The sequence below is a fragment of the Macaca nemestrina genome, chromosome 19 (genome assembly GCF_043159975.1).
Source record: "Macaca nemestrina isolate mMacNem1 chromosome 19, mMacNem.hap1, whole genome shotgun sequence".
Lineage (NCBI taxonomy): Eukaryota > Metazoa > Chordata > Mammalia > Primates > Cercopithecidae > Macaca > Macaca nemestrina.
The window spans coordinates 37,149,696-37,156,424 of record NC_092143.1 but is presented as its reverse complement, the minus strand read 5'-3'; the positions used below and the strand labels follow the sequence as shown (position 1 = coordinate 37,156,424).

General features: G+C 37.3%; 1 pseudogene; it reads left to right on the top strand.

The window, feature by feature from the left end:
* Positions 1-6,729, top strand: part of LOC139360009 (uncharacterized) — a 38,550-nt pseudogene continuing 31,821 nt past the window's right edge.

Sequence of the window (6,729 nt, the reverse complement as noted above, 5' to 3'; positions counted from 1 at the left end):
ACTACCAAAACATATGAGAGTGAACATAGGGCAAAAGTACAGCTTCTGCAGCTGTTGTTGGACTGTTTTTGGTAGTAATAGAGCTGAAAAATAACATGAATTCACATTGATATTTCTTATTTAGCATCTCGTACTGCTATACCATTTCTCTGTGTTTTAAAACCATACTGTATATGGTTTCATTGACCACTTAAATTTTCTCCTATGCTAACAGCACTCTTAGAAGGGAAAGAGAAGGCGAGAATGTCGAAGGCTGGATGCATTGGTCACTTGTTAGTGGTTTAGGGTAAGAAATGTGGTTGTACTGAATTATAAGTATCACATAAGAGTCAATTATTTATTCATTTAAGCTTACTAAGTGCCAGGCTTTATGCTAAGCTTTAATGATGGTATTTCTGCTATATGCAATCTATAATCTGGCAGTGGAGGCATTCATGTAGCTAATAATTCTACAATTATTAACTGAAAGGAACACTTTGAATGAAACATTCAGGGTGTGTTGAGAATGTATTACAGGAGCACTTAACCTAGTTCTGAGGATATTAGAGAGTTTTGATAGATGAGTGCAAGGAAAGGAAATGGCATTTAGCTCGTTGGTGGTAAAAACAGTGAACCATGCTCAGAAGGAAATTGCTGTATTTGGAGACATTAAGTGGCCCACCCAGAAATGAAATTGTAACCATTGAAGGTTTGTTATTTTTTAAGAAATAATTTCTTTTGCTTCCAAAGCTTTGTGAATTTACAAAAGAAGTCCATGTTTACAGACAGTGTTCATTCATACTAGGAACGCAAAAGAAGTGAGAATCTGTGCCACCACGAGTGGTAGCCATAATGTCAGTGTTTGTCAGCAAATACACACAGAACATTATTCAAAATGAGTTCCTCTAAACTTGTATGATTGCCTCAGGGATCCTGCAGTCATTACCCATGATCTCACATTGTATACTTGGGTCATTGGTATGACCACTGGGCACTGGAATGATACAGAGGTTTCTCTGCAGTGTGTTTATTTTTTCTGGAGGGTAGCTTCTATGAAAAGGAAAATTGCAGCTTACTTTTTGAGGGTAGAGATCGCGGTTTATGTTTTTTTGGCATTCTCAGCTCCTCAGCACGCTGTCTCTATAGAACAAACCCTTGATGCATGTCAACGATCTGTTAGTGCTGTGATGGCTTTGACAAAGGGTGCCCTTTAATTGGTTGCTTCATTCTTAGGACCATACTTGGTGTTTCTTTGGTTTTTCCATTCTTAAAACTCAGGTTTTTCCATTGTATGTTTAAAAATTCATCTGTGGTATGCAAGTTCAGGAGATGATGTCAGAGGAAGAGACTGTTCCAGGTTTGTGAAGCCCAGTGAAGTGTCAATAAAGTATGGAAAGTAACCGGGCTTCCAGTGGATTGATCATCTGTTAGAAGAATTACCTAAAATCTCTAAGTTTTAACTAGAAGGAGTTCATTAATGGATAGATCTTATCCCATCTCTCTGCAGTGGGTCCATAGCAAATATGGCAGGTGAAGATTTGAAGGAAGAGTGATGTGGAAGCATTGCCAGGAGTGTGAGAAATCTAAATATATATTTATTTCCCCCGAATGGGAGAAGAAGAGACAACTGCTAATCCTTTCCATTTTATGGTGAGTTAAAATTTTTCTAAAATACTGTCTCCTATCTCTCTTTGGATTTTTATCATAACCTTCTGAAGTGGTTCCCTCCTCTATGTTTACTGTTGTGCCTAAACAGAAAAAGTATATATTCATAATTTATAAAGATGTATATTATTAATAGAAGAAACAAAGTTCTTATAGTAATACTCTTTTACTTATTAAAATGTAGCATATAGGCCAGGCGCAGTGGCTCACATCTGTAATCCCAGTACTTGGGGAGGCCGAGGCAGGTGGATCACCTGAGGTCAGGAGTTTGAGACCAGCCTGTCCAACATGGTGAATCCCGTCTCTACTAAAAATACAAAAATTAGCCGGACATGGTGACCTGAGCCTGTAATCCCAGCTACTTGGGAGGCTGAGGCAGGAGAATTGCTTCAATCTGGGAGGCGGAGGTTGCAGTGAGCTGAGATTGCGCCACTGCACTCCAACCTGGGCGACAGAGCAAGAGCCCATCTCAAAATAAATAAATAAATAAATAAAAATAAAATAAGATAAATAAATACGTAAATAAAATAAAATATAGCATATATTCTATTACTTTATCCTTTTATATTATGAGTACCTTTCTCAATACCCTATATTACCTTTTAACCTTAGAGTATCACTATGAACACAGGATCTTTCATAGGTTTAATATATTCCAATTAACCACAGTATAACTATTACATATTTGAAGCTCAGATTGTCACAGTCTGGCTTTGTGTGAGTTCTTGAAAGCCTCTATTGTGTTGACATTCTTGAAAGCATCATTGCTCTCTGTCAACAACAGAATGTTCTGGATTCTATTGATTTTTTTTATTCCTATCCTAGATGTAGACACAGTCTTCCAAGGAAACAAGAGTTCTTACTCCTGAAGTGGGTTGTTGGCAAGGAGTGGGGTTTATGACTTTATCCATTTATCTGAAGAGTGAATAAGGCACAGGACTTTATATTCTTTGCCTAAGGGCACATAGTGTATCACCAATAAAACTGAGACTAGCATAGAACTCTATGCTAAACTCCAGACAAGGCTTATATGATCATCTTATTAAAATGACTCCTTCTTATATTCCACCCTCCGGTCTTCCCCTGTTTAATTTTTTTCTCATAGTACTTTCACTTTTTAATTAATTAATTTTTTATTAATTAATTAATTCTGACTCTCCTACTAGAATGTAAGCAGCATAAGGGCAGGGAATTTTTGTCTGTTTTGTCTACCAGTAAAACTGAAGCATCTAGAGCAGTGTCCTGGACATAGTGAGTCCTCAGTCAATATTTGTTGAGTGAATGCACATGAGCTATAACAGAAGTTTTTTGGAGCTGGACTCATCTGGTCTTGTCCATATGATCACTCAGTAGCCATCCTGAAGTTTGAGTTTTCTTCTATTATGCCATTAGATTGGCATTATAAATTATATATGGAGTACTTATTTGGGGAAACGAATTGCTCGAATGTTGAATATCTTTTTTATTTGAGACAGTCTCACTCCTTCACCTAGGTTGGAGGGCAGTGGCACAATCTTGGCTCACTGCAGCCTCCTCCTCCCAGGTTCAAGTGATTTTCATGCCTCGGCCTCCCGAGTAGCTGGAATTACAGGCATGCGCCACCACGCCTGGCTAATTTTTGTACTTTAAGTGGAGACGGGGTTTTGCCATGTTGCTCAGGCTGGTCTTGAACTTCTGTGCTCAAGTGATCTGACCACCTCGGCCTCCCAAAGTCCTGGGATTACAGGCATGAGCCACGGTGCCAGGCCTGAATATATTTATTATTATGTCCAATGGAATCTTAAAAAATGAGAGTGCTGGGAAGCTAGCAGTTTGATGTTATTTCTCAAAATAATTATATCAACAACTCAAGTGGCAGAGCTAGACAGTCATTTAATCCAGTCATAATTGTATACAGATGAGGAAACTGACCTAGCACAGTTAAGGAACTAGACTAAAGTCATATTGCTATGTAGAGTAGAGCTGAATGAATACAACATTTTCATTTTTTTTAACTTCACAAGGTTAGGGGTCCATCCCAGCATTCTCTGATGCCTGTATTAGAAGCCAATACCCACCGAATGCCTGCAGGGTTAAGGTTCTCCTGAGAACAAGGGTGTTTCTGGAATGGGTAATGGTGGGGGTGGGAGCAGCGGGGATTTGTATTGAGCCTCTCCCACAAAGGAATTTAAATGTATGGCATTGATTTTGAGGTGATAAAATATTTAAAGTACTTATTTAAGTTTTATCAATAGGACCAGGAAGGTGATTTTCCCATCTTGTTCTCAGGTTACCATAAAACACATTTTTTTCCTGTTTAATTTTCCTTGTATATTTGTTAGCTGGAATGAATCATACATTGTAAAATCTTTGAGGCAAGGGTCTGTGTCTTCTAAATTTACTAACTCTTCACAGTGTCTGTTATATAGTACATTCTCATACATCTCTGATAATCCAGTGGTCATATGAAAGTTGAACAATAGACAAGAAACATTTGCATAATGAGAATATTGATCAGTCCTGTTAATAGTAGACATTTCAAAGTGAGTAATTAGAAAGAATTGCCCAACATTGTCTTATCAGCCTTTTCCACCCGAATGATTATGAAGGTAGATTAACATAGAGATGGGGAAAATTTCTTACTGGAACTTAGTAGTATTGCTTTTTCTCCTTTACCAGTATGATATAAAGAAGAATCTACTTGGCTCAGTTTTTCTGAGGAAAACAATATTCTTTTGTGATTGGATATATTCCAGGAAAATAAACTCAAGTCATATAATGAAGAGTTATATATTCAGTTTCTCCCTTTGACAGATACTGCAATCAGCAGCTCTTTGTACTTGCCAAATTTATTATTAGTTATGTCTAGCCCTTGTGATGGAGATAAACATTTCAAATAATAAAACTTGTAGCATACCCTAGTGAGAAATGAGCTCAAAAAGTTATAAATATGTTTTCATTTTAGTTTGTGGTAAAAAATAGACCTACCAAATGTATAATGGTAGAATACAACAGAACTTTATTGCTTGTATATGCAAGAGTTTGAGATGGGTGTTTTTCCCTGGTCTGGTGGGTTTTCTTTACAGTGACCTGGGGACCCAGGCTCCTTCCATCTAATGGATCTGCCCTTCCCACCAGGGCATCATTACACCCACCTGCTGAAAGTGTGAGGGGAAACAGTGGAGGAATTACCTTTTTTTTTTTGAAAGTCTGAGCCTGGAAATGACACACAGCATTTCTGCTCATAGTCTGTTGATTAAAACTCAGCCACATGGCAAAACCTGACTGTGGGAAACATAGAGTAGTCATGTGCCCAGGGAAAAGATGTCATGGATATTTTTCATGATTTTTCCTTCCTTCTTCCTCTTTTCTTTCTTTTGAATTTTTGTTTTGAGATAATTTTAGACTTTAGACTTTAGAGTCACAAAGATATTCCCTGAATAACTTGCTTTCAGCTTATCCTTATGTTAACATCCACATAACGATAAAAGAATTTTCAAAACCTGGCACAATACTATAAACTATAAACTTTACTCAGATTTCACTAGTTTTTCCTGTAATGTCATTTTTACATTCCAGGATCCAGTTCATGTAATTGTCACATTTCCTTAGTCTCCTCCAATCTGTAATAGTTCTTATCTTTCTGTTTTATATAATCCTGTCACTTTTGAAGAGTCAGTAATTACTGTTCAGTAGTTTGGTAAAATGTCACTCAATTTAGGTTTGTTTGATGTTTTCTCATGATTAAATTGGAATTAAGCCTTCTAGGGAAGGCTACCATAGACTGGAGGCGATCTGCCCTTCTCAGTGCATCAAATCGTGGGTATGTGATGTCGATGTGTATTATAGGTGGTTAACCTTGATCACTTGGCTAAGGTGGTATCTACCAGAATCCTCCACTATAAAATCACTATTTTCCAGACAGGTGCAGTGGCTCACCAGAAGTGCCAGGTGTGGTGACACTAAAGTGCCTGGAATCCCAGCACTTTGGGAGGCCAAGGTGAGAAGATCACTTGAGCCCAGGAGTTCAAGATCAGCCCAGGAAATATGGCAAGATCCTGTTTCTACAAAAAACTTTAAAAAATAAAATAAAATTACTATTTTCCCTTGGCAATTATCAAATATTTGGGAGAGATACTTCAAGAATATGCAAATATTGTTTATGGTTTACCTTTCAATCAGTAATTTTAGCACCCATCAAGGGATCTTGCTGCAGCAATTTTTACTGTGATATTCTAATGATAATTTTCTGTTTCCTTCACTAAAAAATAAAGTTTTGGTGGATATCTGATGGTTACATAGATATTAAGGATCCTTGCCCTCCTCTCCATGCCCCACATTTTGGAGATTAAAGTGACTATGGTTTAAATGATGTCAAGTCATCATTTAAAGATGACGAAAGGGTTAAAGGATAAGGGACACTGCCACAGCTCTGCAGTGCTTAGATGTGGTCCAAATGGCAAGCTTCCTGGAATGGTAGTAAGAAAACTGGGGTTTTGGTTACAATTCTTCTATTAGCTAAATGTAAGGAGCTGTTTTTACTCTAATTTTCTAATTTGTAAAATAAGAATAATTCTATACATTGTCCAAAGTAATGTGTAAGGATGTACTACTTTGAATTACTAGGAAGGGTAATATCTGTTTTATGAATTTGGAGCGTCCTTATTATGCCAATTAAAATATAGGTATTATCAAAGTGGAGCAAGCTTACTTGTGCTTATTTAAAAGGAACAAGGCTAACATTTATTGTACATTTACTATATGCAGGACCAAGCTTTGAATCTATTAACTAGTTTAATCCTCTCAGAGTTTTGTGAGAGCAATGTTATTAGCCCCATCATATAGATGAATAACTTGAGGCCCAGAGAGGCTAAATAACTTGCCCCAGGCCACACAGTAAATAAATGGTGGGGTTAGGAATTGAACCATGGTGGCTCAGCTCCAGAGTTTGGACTCTTCACCACTTCACTATGCACTTGTGCCCTGGTTGCAGAATGGATATTCATCTAGTACACACTAGTGTGGCCATACCAGCTAACTGCTTCTGTTCTTAAGTATTTAGGTTCTTAAATATTTAAGTAAATATTTTGTTAAAAATTTATATTT